Raw genomic sequence first — 16,465 nt, 5'->3', positions numbered from 1 at the left:
ATTTTTTTGACCAACAAAATATCAGCACACTGCTTTAGTTTCATGATTTATATAGTAAAGTTATATTTCACCTACCGCGGGATTCTTTTAACTAATTTGAAGGGATCTCTAAGAAACTTTTGTTTTGTGGTAAGACTTTGTGTTCAGATGAACCAAAGAGTGACAAGACATCTCAATTTTGAGATTTTGACAGAAAAAAGGATTATAATTTTAAAAAAAAAGATTATAATAGATTACAAGAAATTATAAGAGATCATAAAAGATTTTCGGGAAAAAATTATAATCAATTATAAATGTTATCATTAAAATGTTATCATAATAATGGATTTTAAATGGTTTAAACATCTAAATTTGGCGCTCATAATTAATTATAATTTTGATAAGAGTATTATAATCGATTATTTTGTCTTTTTACTGAGTGCGGGAAAACTGATTCGCCACAATCGATTTGTTACTACGAGCGAAGTACTTTATTGGGCGTGTACAGGTTATGATTTCCACTCAAAATCTCAAATGAAAAAAAAATTAGTTTCAACTTATTGCATATAGTTTTTTTCCATTTTTTACTGGTCCAACCCCTGTGAGCGCCCATGGGTTCAAATCGATTATAATGGATTCCCGTGACAAAAACAATCCACAGACCACGAAATTGATTATATTGCCATTATAATCTATTATTTTTGAAAAAAAAAATCATTTATAATCCATTATAATCGAATATAATTCACTATTTTTTTAAACTGAAATCGATAATTTTTGCCTAGATATTCCATTATAATCGATTATAATCCATTTTTTAGAACCAAATTTGATCATTTTGCAGAAATTTTTGAAAATTTTGCAGGAAAATTGCAAAATATATGCTATGCCTTTTACTAAATGCCTCGTCCAACGTCACCCCCTCATGTTTTTTACGTCTCCCCAACTAAAGAGGGGGGCGCTTAGCGCTAAGCTGGGGTCAATCATTAATATCCTCCCCAGAGTATACCAATAAATACCCCCCCCCCCCCGTGTTCAACTATAAGGGGGGGGGGGGGGCTAATGGGAGTTCTGGTAAACTGGCAGTCGTGGGGGGAGGGGGTTGGGGTAATGTAAACTGGGGAGGGGTGGGGTTAAGTCAATTGGGGAGGGGGGAAAGTAAACTGGGGGGGGGGGGGGGGAAGTAAAAGCTTGGGGAGGGTAAAGATTAAACCTGAAAACTGACTGAATTGAATGGGAAAAAGTATCCAAATTCAACCCCAGTTAGACCCAGTAAGTAAACACTTTGCTATTTTATGCCACTCAAGTCACCCGAGTTGGTAAAATTCAATAATTTTGACGGGAGAGTGATATATTTCCTGCAATTCAGCTATAGTGGGTTGGTTTTAAGACTCCATAAACACCATCAGGTAATTAGCCTCTCTCCCATTCAGGTGTACAGAGTGCTGCTCAATAAACCTACCAGAAAAAAAGAATATAAAAATTGCGAACATATTGAACTTGGCAATAAAATTGGCATATCACTTTTCAGCGGGGTAAATCGGATTTTCTCGATGGGGTATTTTAAAAGTTTATATTTGAAAATTCTGTCATATTTTAACTTTTTTAAGTTCAACTAAACTGATTTTGCGAGCCGAAACAGTGCAAAAACACTGCTGTGCCAAAAAGTTGAGCAGAATGCAAATTTTTGTAAATACTTCCCAAAAATTTCTTGTTACATCTTGGAAGGTTTCAACACTTCTTTGAAGGTTTTCCCCTCTCAGTCTTTAGTATATATTGGTGCTTAAGGAGCCTCAAGAAAGGGCAGAGAGTAAACCGAAAATGGATTTTGTGAAATAATACCAAAAGTTGGACCCTTTCGGTGGTTAGGGGATCGAAACCCTCAAGCAAGTATTCACCAGCCAACACCCCCCCCCCCCCCCCCCCCAAAAAATCTGTCCCTGTCACTAAATTCAGTATCTTTCGCAATGTATTATTCTAAAGTGATGCTTCAAATCGGCCATGTGAGATTCGATTTTTTGAACCGGGCAGAAATGTGGGTGCCTTAGTCGCATGGCTAATTGAGAAACCATTTACCAATTTAGTGCCTCCATTTTTTGACCACTGATAATTTGACACACATCCATATAACTCATCAACTTGATTTAAGCAGCGTGATTGAAAAGCTTTTACGCTTTTTATAGGAATTAAAAATTGAGACCTTTTCCTTAATACGTCCCCCTTGTTAAATACTCACTCCCTTGCACTGTTATGCGACTATATTACTCCGCTTTTTGAACGACCAATTCTTTAATCCGAGTAGAAGTCTATCTCAAAAAAGCATACTGATGAAACTTGAAATTTCACTCTTATAAATTTATATTTTATTGTATGACATTGTGGAATACTAAAACATTGTCACAGAAACTTGAAACTTTTTTTAAAAAATGATGAAAAGTGGGTTTTAATTTCCTTGACTTAATTTTCTTTTCGCGGTACGTTTTGCATTTTCACGATCTCAAGCAGGGGTATTAAATATTTTGCTGTCGACTAAAATAAAATTTGTCAAAATTCGATCTTCCGCTAATTGTGAATTAAATAAACATCAATCAAAATCTTAAATAATATGTTTTTTAATTACAATTATGTCCAATTATACTTCTAAATTTTCAATTCCTTATAAAAAAAATTGTTTTGTGTTTGATATATTTTCTTGCTAACGTTTTTTTAGTTTAATTAGAAAAATTCGCTCCAACCTTCTTTCCAACTAGAGTTATCGTTAACGAAGCCACAAACCTTTCTTTTATTTGAAAGGACGACAATCTGATATCGCAGGTAAATCAAACATACAATGGCGTTAAATTTCTATGTAAAAAGAGAAGTTATTCAAATGTTAGCTGACCAATTGTCACAAGTTTGGGATCTACTTAACAATCTCTCTCCCTCCCCCTATGCTATCTGCTTAAGAATCTCCACCCCGATTTTAAAATACTGTATATTAGCGCTATTCTGTTGAGAATGCTAATTTTGCTGCAGTGATTGATCGAAAAATCTACAAACTTAGTCTAATAAACAGTCCCCCTTTCTCGAAAGGAGGGATTGTTATGCAGATCCGAAGTTTGTTTTGAGCCTAATTAGACACTGTTAGTCCTAACTCGCAGAAGAATAGATAGAAAAAAGGAGCTGTCATTGCCGAAATCAATATAGGTTAGCCAATTTTTCATGAAAGTTGAAAAATACGTGACTTACACTGAAACAAAATGGGAAAAAGCTACCTCTTCTTTGGGGGAGTCGCGGCATACCCTAAACAGACCCAATAAGCACAGTCCAGCATAGTAAAAGAGCGACAAACTGAGACGGAATTGCAAAAGACTGGATTTACCGAATTTTGGTCGCCAAAATCTGAGAATAAAGTAGAAAAAAAACTGAACCAAAATCGCGTACAAATCTAGTCTCGAAAATTTTATACTAATTTCATTTGTATAATCAGCTCATCCAAAACTAAAAACTATTGCTCTCCCTGGAATCGATTATTATGGCCGCTCCTGCACTTCTATCGAACAACTTGGTAGATGGAACTTGATGGTCTTCTTGTACAAAATGTTGTATTTTTAGTAATTTTTGGTCTTGTGTTGCGGGTCGTTTTTGATAATTGTTTGTGGCAAAAAAATGAACTTTACTAGACCTTACAAAACGAGTCCAAAATCCAAAAACTACATAGGTTTCTCAATAGAAGGTGCAAAAGGAAAAAATTTTTGCAAAAATTGAAATCAAATTCAGCTGTTTGGAAAAACTTAGATCAAATTATTAATAGCTTTTCGGTACAAAATTGATGAACCTACCAAAAACATGAAACTACCAAACAAAGATAATCAAATTTCAGATTTTTGAGTCATTTTAACAAAAAAAATCAAACTTGAACTTCAATTTTTAACACGAAAAATGGGACAACAAAAAATTGAATGGTGATATTGTTTTATATTTTAGATGTTTCCTTTTTTGGTACGTTTTGCGTTAATTTTTGTAATGTTTAAACCTGCCCAACAAGAAATGGTAACAAACAGTTCCAATACTCTCTGCATTACCATAACTTTGCTGTAAAACATCCAACTTCGATTGCCTACGAAAGCAAAAAATGCGTTTTTTTTCTCCCGATATGGGATAGTTAATTAGCGCGAAACGAATACGAACTTTTCAAGTCGAAGCCTCCATGTTTGTTGGCTTTGGTTACTTAGAAGAATTTATCCCTTCAAATATCATGTCACTTATTAACAAATTCGGTCATAAAGAAGCTGTCAGGTAATTTTTGAGAATTATCGGGCTTGTTTACAGTGTATTTAGCAGCTTTTGTGTGACCTAACAGCTGGGGCCTAGGAAATTAGACGATAAGCAAATTACACGGATGCAACAAAAACGAAATTAGACGGAAGTTATTTTTTACAGATCTGGCATTTTAGACGAAAAAGCTATGAAGAGGAAAGGGCCAAAAAATTTTTCTTAAGAGTCAAGTTTCACAAATACAAAAAGAACATAAAATGTCAATACCTATCAAAACAATTAGTTTAAATGATCAAAAAAATGTCAAATCCGAATACTACAAGAGAGTTTTGATTTGAACAAATTATGCATGATTGACTTGTAAAATTTAACTGCTGTCAACAAATAATTTTTTTTTCTCGCGCAGCTTGTCTGCAAACAATTTAATTTCTCTCACTTTCGTCTATTTTCTCACAATTGCAGTTTTGCAGAGCCGTCTATATTCCTTTTAAGTACCTCCCTCTAATTTGCTTATCGTCTAATTTCTCAACCCCCCTAACAGCTATTAAAGACTGTAAACAAGTTCGTTCTTTTGACCAGTTTGTTTATTCATTCAGCATACAGTGCTGATTTAAATTAACCGCGCAAAACGCGTTAAACTTGAAATTTGAAACACGTTGTTCTCAAATTGGGTTGAGTTCAGGTGAAAACTTATGAACACAAAACTTGCTTAAATTTTTAGCAGAATTAATATGGTGTAATTTGTTTTGCGAAATTCGGGCCCGAAATTTTACCCCAAAAATCGATCATTTTGGTTTTTCTTAGTTAATCAAAAATTACGCCAAAAATACCCAGTTGATCACAGACATAATTATATCAAAGTGAGCCCCTTACATAGCCCAACAAACTTTAAGAAGGGTATATTCTCCAATACATTGTATAAGTTAATTTATTTTTGTTTGATAGACAAAAAAATTCGTTTTTTTATATAAAATACCAACGTTTATTTAGAAACCATTTTTAAATGATTTGCAATTTTTTTTTGGAGAAAATACCCTCCTTAAATATTGTTCGCCTACGTAAGGGGCTCACTTTGATATAATTTTGTCTGTGATCGACTGGGTATTTTTGGCGTAATTTTTGATTAACTAAGAAAAGCCAAAATGACCCATTTTTGGGGTAAAATTTTGGGCCCGAATTTCGCGAAACAAATTACACCTTATTAATTCTGCTAAAAGTTTAAGCAAGTCTTGTCTTTATAAGTTTTCACCTTGAGATTTGAGAAAAACGCGTTTTAAATTTCAAGTTTAACGCGTTTTGTCCGGTTAAATTAAATCAGCACTGCACCACATGAAGCGGTTGATTCTTCTGATACACAGGGAGGCTTCAAACTATCAAGTTCACATTTAACTCACGCTACCTTATTTACTCATGGATAGTACATGGATTCTCCACAGATTATCGGGACATTTTATCGGGACCTACGCGTTAAGGGAGCACTGCCAGCAAAGTTTTCGTGCAATAGGCAACCAGGGCAAATTTTGCAACTAAAATGACATTGGATAAAAAATTTTCTACTGCTGCAAGGGTATTTGATACACTAGGTATCATAGCCCCAAAAGTCATAACGCTCAAAATTTTTCTGCAAAACCTGTAAAGTCCGTCATTGACTCAAATGAACCCATTCCAAAAATTTCTGCGCCGCAGGCAAAACTTGAAAAAAAAACCGGGCAAAAAAGGCGTTTTAGGTACTTTTTGGAAAATGTTGACCAAAAAATCGTGTTTTTTTGGCGCGCACTCCCCCCCTCCAAATTAGTATATATTGGCGCCAAAGGCGTTTTTAGAAAAATTTTAGGGTCCGTCAGCAAAAATTGATATCTCAAAATAGTACAAAGGGGGTCGAATCCCTGAGGGAGGGGGGGGCGATGTTTTTGATGTTTTTAAGTAACTGATTAAAAAACAGCTTTTTAATTTATGACATTAGTGAAATGTCAACCCCTAAATCTGCACTTGGATGTGCGCATAAAACTTTTTGAAAGAATGTTGTTTTCATGTTTTCTGATCAAATCTGAATTGGACATCGCTTATCAACCAAAGTTAATTCTTTTTTTTTGTAACAACGTTTTGACTTTTCTTGGATCCCTCTGGCGTGGAGTCGGTTTTGTCAATTTTCTAATAAAAAACTGCACAGATTTAATTGCGTCAACCTGGTTCTCATAGAGTAGCCAAACTGAGATGATCAAATTAGCCGATAACTTAACTTCAAACAGCCGCCAGTCGTTGACTTCATGTTTTGCAGTCATCTTGAGCCATATTTATGCTTTTTGCAGCTTGCGATGGCGCTGAAATTAGATATCAGCCTTTAAACTCAAATGGTGATGATTATATAGTTACTCGCTCCGGGATAAAGAATGATTCAAATGAATAGCCTTTTACGAATCAATTTCTTCCTCATAATCAGATAGATTAGATACAAATTCATATCCAGACTGTTTCGTAGCAACCCTAAAAACTCCCCTTTTTTAAACTGAGCCTAATCATCATCTTTATTTTAGCTTCTTACAATATATTCCCTTGTGCATTCAATGATTTCTTTTGCCATAATAAAAAATCCGATTAATTATTTCTTGAACTTCATTGTTGTATATCCTTGTAGATTCAAAGAGCTTGTTTGATGCGCCAGAAAATAATTCGATGTATGAATACAGACTTCTGATGAAATTGTTACCTGGTGCCCAAAAACAGTCTGATTAGATTAATTCAATTGAACCTTTTTGTTTTTTGGATGTATCAATAAGCTTATCAACATCTTGGCATACTTTCCTTCTTTTTCAGCACAAGCGACACTTGGCCTAATTCCATCAAAAACATGTTTGAAGATCTGACAATATTGTTCAAAAACTATCAGGTCAGACTTGTCATTGCGTCAACCCATTGCTTTGATCAGAGTCAGAGAAAAATTTCCTTAAAATTTAAATAATTATTGTCAACAGCTATTGACTTGCTGTGTAGTTCCATTAAAAATAAATCAATAATTTGAAGAAAAGGCGGAAAAATTTTGCATCAAGCTTTTTATATTCATTTCACTCCAGTAAATTTCTGCTTTTCGTACAAAATTGAAATTGTTTGATTTTCAAGTATTTAAAGTATTCATACTTCAAATGCAGCAGTTTTAATTCAGTCCGCCCACAAAAATTTACCCAAAAAGCATTGAATCTTTCAAGTTTTACTGCATAATATCGTGTATTAAAACACTCTATAAAAACGATTTGAAGATTTACAGCTGGTTAATTTCAGCCATAATCTCACCTGAGCAAAGGTGGTGTTTGTTTGCTTACATGTACTGCAAGTAGATTGTTAAGTGTTATTTTATTTCAATTTTTGAAAGAAAATTCAAAAATTCCCTCCCTGTAAACCGAGATTGTCGCTGTGACTTCAGAATAATGACTCTGATTACCTATTAATCATAGCATTGTGCACAGTTCCATGTTTTTCTCGACCTCCGTCACACCTGCGTAGCAGAAACAAACAAAGACAAACAAAAAGGTAAGAAAAAGCGAAAATGTGAGATAACACTCGTCATCTGGTGAAGCGTACAAGAAAGCGCGCCTTCAACACAAAAAATATGAAAACGCGTTGGTTGTATGTCTTCAAAGATTCCTAGTCAATCAACCGAACAATTTCCACTGGCCTTTTAGCATTTTATGGTTTTGGACGATTCCATTTAAAAAACAACAAAACGATATCACCACAATCGCAACAGTATTTCAGATTGATAAGTTAAAAAGGTTAGCTCGAGAAAAATATAAAGTTCGATTGGTTTCAGTCTGATAACATAATCAGTGCCAATTTATTAACTTGAGTTTTTTTTAGCTTTCGGAACGCTTTCAGACAACTTTGGGATTTAAGTGACCTCTATTTCTTTTATAAACGTCAAAGTTTTCTCCTTATTTTCAACAATTGCTTACCTTTTTCGCCTATTTTACATTTGTTTTGCCGGAAAAGAAGATATAATTCAGCAAGAACGAAATTAATTATGATGTGAATGTTTGTTAAAACGTGTACGGCTATCAAATGTGGAATGCTGACTCGTTCATGATCTAGGTTAGACTTTTACTTATTTCCAACGTTGCACGCCAATTTTTTTTCTGAACTTTTTTCTGACACAAAAAATGACTTGAGGGTGTAACTGCGTCCAGTCTGTCCTTGAAAACGTTACACTATAGGCTATCAATTAGTTCTTAAACAACTATTTGCGAGCACTGGAAAACTGGGATTTTTCATCGTCGCTTTCAACCCCACTAGCACAAAATTAAAAAGCTAACAAACAACTGTTTTTGGACAATCAACTTGATCAAAGTACGTCGTAATGCAAGCAAAGCAACAAATAATTGTCAGGGAGCGACAAAACTAGCGCTATACTATACATTCCAGATCGATAACGAAGCGCAATAAATGGACAGTTGTCAGGAATTTCTGAGGATACACGTAGAACAACGCTTAGAGTTAATTATTAATTCGACTTTTGAAGAAAACGGAATATTTATGCTCAGTGTGGTTTTTTATTCAGTCAATTTTTACCGATCTAAATAACAATTTTCAACAAATATTTCTTGAACCCCATTGAAGATATCGACTTCCTGAGTTCAAATATAAAAAGGTATTTCAGCTCCAATTTTTTTTGTAAAGTTCTGGGGATTTAAAAATTGCCAAACTTGGCATATTTTGGACTAAATTATGCGCGCTTTGAAGATTTTATTCAGAATGCCGAGAGAAAAATGCGAATTATTCATGCGTGGCGAATTATCCCGCACAACAAAATCGTTCCGAATTGAATTGAGGCTAGCCAATTGGTCGTATCAATTTAGTTCGACGCATTATTTTACACTTTGATATTGTCCAAAATGTATAGGTTTTCTATAACTTATTTTCCCAAAAACTATTCGATATGAATTAAGGGACAGTCGAAAGTTCAGGGCTTTGCCCTGATATACGAGCAGTCTTGTTAGATGATTTGTTCTCGTTCAACTGCTTACGCCAACACAGATCTGATAATTGCACTGCACTCCATACGAATGCGGAGAAAAGCATCATTCAACTCTCTACAACGACAAAAAACTGCTCAAAGTGCACAACCAAAACTCAGCAGAGCGTTAACTTAACCAAGACAGGAACCGACGCAAATGTCCAAAATCAAATATTGTTAATCTAATTAAGAAACCTTGAGTTCAGTTTGATTGGATGTGTCATTTTTGTACACTTAATTTTTCATTGAGAACTGCTTCTTCAAAACGGAAAGGGCATGATAGTGTTTTCCAAAGACTTCTTTTATTGAAAAGTATGACAAATATTTTCAGTCCAAACCTGGCTGACCAGAAAAAATTGTTAATTGTTTAGATTTTTAACAAAATTGGCTACAAATGACAGCAAGTGACTGTTAGCTAAAGCAGATACAATCAAAGAGGTACATTTTTTGAAAAGAGAAAAGTTTCCCGCTTGAATCAGCATTTGCCGCCCAACATACTGCACTGAAAATCATATTTTACGATTTTCTGCTGTTGAGATTTTACTTCGTAAATTTGAACAGAAAAACATTTTTTTTGTTTACACTGATTTTTGTTATAAAACACTCTGAGGGGAAACAATTGCAATGCAATAATTGGTAGTCAAAAGATAAAAATGTAATAGAAAAATGCAGGTAATCGAACTGAAAAAAAAACTAACGCGGCAAGATTTTTTGTGCTAAGCTGATTGAAAAGATAATTAGGTCGGTTTGAACAAACTTACAGTTTGGTTTGTGCGTGTTTTTGGAAAGCAAAGTTTTAAAGATGTCAGAGTTTTATCGGCGTCGGAATTCGGCTGTCGGAATCCACAAACTAATATTGGAGACTTTTTCTGACTTTTTCTGATTTTTTTTTATGTCCCGGAAACTGCAATGAAGAAACATAGCAGGATAGTGCAGGTTCCTCAATTGCTAGCGTGTTCGCCATTTGTATGTGGATTACGTAGATTTGCAGCGGAATCATCAGTTTTACTTAGATTTGGCAAATTGTAAGCGGATTTCGCAGCTTGTTTGCTAGACTGATAACTAAGCTGCAAATAGCTAAAACGTGACCAATTAAGAGCCAACTCGAGTGAAAAGCAATTGCAGATTAAGCGTGGAAGGACTTTACCATGGTGAATGGATCAGAAAATCTAAAGTGATTAAAAGATTAATTTACTGAAAGCTTGGTACAACTATGATAGAGTGGTCCTGTGAAAACAACCAAGTTCCTTGAGAATAAGACACCTAGAGCTCTCAAATCCTCTAATAATTGTGACTTCGTCATTCAGAAAGATGTCGCAATAATTTTTCAATTAATGTTAAAAAATACTTCGTAAAATTCCCCCCCCCCCTCACTATTTTAATGAGGAAAATTCAAAAAAAGCGCCAAATTTGAGCTTTGATGAAAAATGAGGTAGCCAAAATATGTTTGTTAAATTGTAAAATAATGAGAAGCGAACAAAGTCTTTGGTATAAAACAATAAATTATTCACAATTTTCAATCTGAAAAAATTCGGACAAAACATATTTTGCAAGTTTTTTGAAATTAAAAATTTATACACAAATTAGTTTTCAAAATTATAACATGCAAAAATCAAGTGAAAGAAGTTTTTGTAGCTATTTTTGGTTTGGGCGAAATTGGATAACAGAAATAGACACTGCAACAGTATAAATTTTTGACTCTTTTTATTTTTCTATAACTCACTTGTTTGTAGCCTGATAATCTTAGACATTTGATAGTCCGAGGACTCAAGATTAAAAAAGACACCTAACGGCGGCTAAAATCGAAGCAAAGACTGTTGAAAGTGGCTACGCAATTTATAGTTGAGCTTGATCTAATATGTCAATTTCCTTAGGCCTCTAACTATCAACGAAAAGTGTTTTTCAACAATCTGTGATGGGCTGAAAACAATTTCAAAGATTTAATTGTTTGAAAAGCTCAATAACCATTTTCAGTTCATGGAGGTCAAACCATGCTGACGGGGAAGGAATGTCATTTTTTAAAATATTAGGGTAAACTCGCTACAATTGACAGCAAATAAACAACAATTGAAAGTAGCCCTGTTGCGCGTTTTACGACACGGTATTGTTCAGCCTAAGTTCAGATTCACCTTAAAGTTAGAAAATATAAAGTTTTGCCTCGTAATGAAATTATAAATTGAAGGAACTTCTTCAACCATGTGTCCGTGTGAATATTCCTTCAGCTATTTCCTTGCAGACCGTGTCAAGATCAAATCAGTTTCCACATAAAGATTTTCTTACATTTGGCCCGAAATTTTAAGACTAAACTTATGAGAACAGAAAAGAGGCCGCTCGCATGTGAATGGTTCAAAATAAATTGTAATTAAAAAATCGATTGAGCAACGCGTTTTAGTAGTAAAATTTGTTGCTATTTTTGTTTTGAACGGAACAATAAATAAAAAGAGACATCGTTAGAGTATGAAATTTTGGCATCCTTCTTTTGTCTTTATAATCAAGACTGCTCGTATGAGGGCGAAGCCTTAAAAAATTTTGGTATAAGAAATATTCACAAACTATAACCTTGGGGCTGCTAAGATCAAGTTTTTATTGTTGAAATTTTCGTTAACAAGGCCAATTTGTGTTACACTTTCAAAATCAACCTATGAACTGAGCAGTTTAGGTAGACGTGAGGCAGACAATTTTAATCGTGCACGCAACCGGTTGAGCTCACTGAGATCTAGGGATTGATCCCCCTAGAGAATTTTTTTTGGAAATTGATCTTAGTAAAAAAAAAACAGCCCGAGCATACATAATCCTGAACTTTTTGAAAAGTCAAAACAAAAACCCGTTGTTTGTAATCTGATAATTTTTCTAATTGAAAAGTTCATCAGACTAAAATACCGGGTTCTTTTTATGATAATGAGTTAAGGATGTCAAAATTTCATACTGTTACAATGTCTGTTTCTCTGACCGTGATTTTTTCAGCCTGCCTCCATGAACAGCTTTTTATTCATTTTTTACTTAGAAGCTTTTGTTACTTTTGTCAACATCGACTCTGACCATTTATTAACTTTATTTGTCAGAAAAATAAATTTGCTTGCAAAAATTTGGCCATTTTGTCTTTAATGTAGTCCAGCGTGAAATGTTTGTATAAATGAATCAAAACTGACCATGAATTAAAATTGAGTGCTTTCAAATAAAGAGATAAATTTTAACAGACAACAATTTTTAACCACCGAGCTTTTTGGAGTAACAATTTCTAGACATGAATAAAAAATTTTATGTTATCTCTTTATACTTCTGGGTAAATTTACTTCCATCCACTTTCTTGGCAATTCAAATGAAGTTCACCTTTGTTTCTGCAGTTCACATATCGACACTTGCCACTTAACATATGGTTTTTTAAGAAAAAGAAAGAACCTTGGTTGTTGTGCTTTCGTATAAAAACATAAATCAGAGCTGGACTACTTTTTTGTAAGGAAAAATGCTTGTCATAATTTTTTTTGTATATAGAAAAACGTTGATTATACAAGTTCCATTTTGCAAATTGTTTATGATATAGTTTTGGCTTAACATTTCTACAAATGGAATTGTACGAAAATGTATGGCAAGCATTTCTCCATATCTGAAAATTGTATCATACGCATTTTTGGTCAATCTTCATTCCGGGATATTTCAATAAAGGCACATAAAACATAAAGCAAGACTGCTTGCTTATCATTGCATAGCCCTGAAAACTCCGAATGCCCTTCAATTGGTCTTGACTATCTTTTGGTAAATAACATATCAACAATTTATGAATTTTGGTCAGATATTTTATGGACGACCAAGACGACCTAATTAGACGACCAATTAGCTTTCCTCATATCAGTTTGCAACGGTTTTCTAGTGCGTGATAAATTGCCACACATGAATAACTTGCGTAATGTTTTTAGTATCAGAGTCTTTTACAAACAGTTTACATGGACTCGTTTCAGAGCCACAGTAGAGCCCCGGTTTGACCATACTACAAAAATTCTAATTAGACGACCAATTAGCTTTCCTCATATCAGTTTGCAACGGTTTTGTAGTGCGTGATAAATTGCGACACATGAATAATTTGCGTAATGTTTTTAGTATCAGAGTCTTTTACAAGCAGTTTACATGGACTCGTTTCAGAGCCACAGTAGAGCCCCGGTTTGACCATACTACAAAAATTCCCCTATTTTAGAAATTTTAATAACAATTTTAGACAATTTTTGCTATATTACAATTTTATGATAAAAAAGTTCTAAGATAGCAATTCTACCGAAAATTCATGAAAGTCGCCGAAAACATTTTTAATGTGGTTGTGTACCGTACTGGCAGAAAAAAAATTAATTGGAATTATTTACATCAACTTTCTCCACTATGTAGTTAAAAATTTTTTATAAATGGATCAAAAGCGACTATAATTTTTGGGGGAATTGAGTTTGATTACTTTCATTTTGTCTTGCAGAATTATTTGAAAAAACAAAATTGTAGGCAAAATTCCTATCTTACAACTTTCTTGAACGAAAATCACTATCTTACAGCTTTTTTCATATGTACAAGTCCCTATGTTGTAACAATTTAGAGTCCAAGTTTATAATACGTTGTAACATTCTCATAAGAAAAGTTCTAAGATGGCGAGTTTTAATCACCCCGGGGCCACTTTAAAATAATGACGGGGCGCGTATTTTTTCCCCGCACGCATGTTGTTTTTTTTTAGAAATTGGCCAAAGTAAAAAAAACTCAAGTATAGATTTTTCTAACTTTCATCGGGGGGTCGGAAGAAATATTAAGCAAAAATATGCCTTTATGGTTTTTGCAGCCTTTATGGTTATTTTTAAAATTCATTCTATTATTCGAACTCTTTATTCCCCCGCACTCGAGGTCTAATTCAACGTTTTCTTTCTCCATCTAGTAACGCCTTCTCTGGACCAATTAGTTTGTCTAAAATAATTTTTGAGCTTCTTCAGTTCAAAGTTATCACAAGTAGTTGAGAGATTAATCGTGAATAAGGCTAATTGCTCGCTTTCTTAAAACCCCATAACTTCAGAAAAAACAAACACAGGTAATTTTTTTGTCATTTTCAGTTGATTGCATCAGTATTTTTTAGACTATATAAAAAGCTTTTTCGGTAATTACTTGTTAATAAATTAAATATTGCCCGGTAAAAATACACTGAGAAAAAAAAATTCAAGTCGAAAATAAAAGCGAAACTAAAGGAAAAAAAGCAATAGTCATCCATTAAAGCTCGTTCTTAACACAAGAATTTTGTTCTCCAAAAGAATTTTTTTCTGTGTAATTTGAACGAATACAATCAAAAAATCAAAAATGCAATAAAAAAACATTTCGCAGAATATTATGAATACAATTTCAATAACCGATAAGCGGTTAAATTTGACAAAAATATGCATTCTCGTAAAGATCATATATCCACGAGGGATAGGACCAACATACGAGCTGTACAGCTCATCACGGCGAACCACTGTTGTGCCCCTGCTTAAGAACTACATGCAATTTTTTCTGGGCTGGGTAATGTTGCCTCACCCTCAAGCAACGAGCACGTCTCATGGCGGGCCTCGAACATCCGACCTTTCGATTGAGAGGCTGATATTGGCTGTGATAAAAAAAAAAGTTATTTATGGGAGCTTTCAAACTTTTTGCTCTTTTGATTCAGGTTGAGTGAAATAAATTGCTCATATTGTGTTTAATTATTTATAAACTATCGGCAAGTTATACTTAAATTTTCACAAGAAAATTACGCCGAAAAAGAACCAATTATGGAGTGATTTTTAACGACCAACAGGCTGTATTATTTTGTTTTATAGTAAAATTTAGAGAATACCTTGCTATCCTCTTCGCTCTAATCAGAAACTGACATCATGAAAAAAAAGAGTTAGTTTTTATTATAAAATAATGAAAACAGATGAAATTTGAATATATTAGTAAATTATTGGCACGTGGTTTTTTCAACAAATAAGAACATATCCACACCAAAACATAGACGACATTTTTTTTCCAATTCTCCACAGTCCAAATGATGTTAATCAATCTTCTTCCTCGTCTATCTTAACAACATATTAACTAGAGGCATTGGAACTTAAAAAAGTATTAGTTTGATTTTATGGTCAAAATGGACCTACTTTGAATTGCCAAAACTGAATGACCGAAATTAGAGTTTTTTATAAATGGAAAATTTAAGACATGCCAGAAATTGCATTGAATATTAGACCTAGTTTTGTGTTAGGATCTTATTTATAATTATAACGTAAGTGGAAAAACTAAGAACCACATTAGTTGGCTGTTTATCAGGTAGCAATATTCTTGATTTTCTGAAGTGAACCAGTCGCTAGAGATCATTTTATGAATTAGTTTGACTTTTTTATTGGCGCAAAACCTGTCCTTGAAAAACACTATTTTCTATTCTGTATGACTTTTTTTATGTCTTCTTCATTTGATTTGTAATTGTTTTTTCTCATCAAGTCGATAAAAACATGTGAATATAGACCAAATTATAATATTTTAGATGATAAAATACTTTTCAAGAAAATTGTACTCGAACTAGTTTCAGAATAATTGAAAGATAAACACCATACTTAAATTTGTAATTGGTAAGAAAAAAATATTGGTCGGATGCTGTGCATGGAACAAAAAAATCCAAATTTTTGTTGTTGATTTTTTCATCTAGTTTTTGTTTTTTGCGCCTATTGTTGAAGGAAGAGTGTTGTATAGAGAATCAAAACAAGCTATAAAAGGTTTATACAGCGTACAGCAATTCACTATTTAAATATGGCTATAAATGATGCTTCCATTTTTGCTCTGAAACATTTTTCCTACTTTTCTATGCCTTTCGAATTATGACTAAAAAGGGTGTTCATATGATATATCACGGTATATCATTCATTTAAATTTTGTATGTGGTACTTCATTATGAGAAAAATGGAATGTTTGTGTTGGTGTGATGTTTTTGCAGACGTATATTGATAAATAAAATAATTTTTTAGAAAAGCTTTTGAAATTTATTTTGATTAATAAAATTTAAATAATTTTGGTACCTGATTTTTTGTGAGAATTTGGAACATACTAAATGCTTACGCTTCTAAATAAAAATCTTTTTATTTTTTATTGTACTCCGAAAATGTAGAATCAGTAGGCTTGTATACTTGTGAAAAGAATTGTTTCTGTAAAATTTTTATTTTATAATGAACGAGTTCCAGCTAATTGATCATAACAAACTTT

At 33.5% G+C, this 16,465-nt stretch overlaps 1 protein-coding gene across 1 annotated transcript in view; it reads left to right on the top strand.

The window, feature by feature from the left end:
• Positions 1-2,688: 2,688 nt before the first annotated feature.
• LOC134846698 (uncharacterized) overlaps positions 2,689-16,465 on the top strand; it is a 39,359-nt gene continuing 25,582 nt past the window's right edge. Inside the window, exon 1 of the mRNA XM_063864083.1 lies at positions 2,689-2,793. The gene's annotated coding sequence lies outside the window, so the exon portion shown is untranslated. The remainder of the gene's footprint in view (positions 2,794-16,465) is intronic.

Source organism: Symsagittifera roscoffensis, chromosome 5, assembly GCF_963678635.1.
Source record: "Symsagittifera roscoffensis chromosome 5, txSymRosc1.1, whole genome shotgun sequence".
In the NCBI taxonomy this organism is placed as follows: Eukaryota; Metazoa; Xenacoelomorpha; order Acoela; family Convolutidae; genus Symsagittifera; species Symsagittifera roscoffensis.
This window is presented reverse-complemented; position numbering and strand designations above follow the sequence as displayed.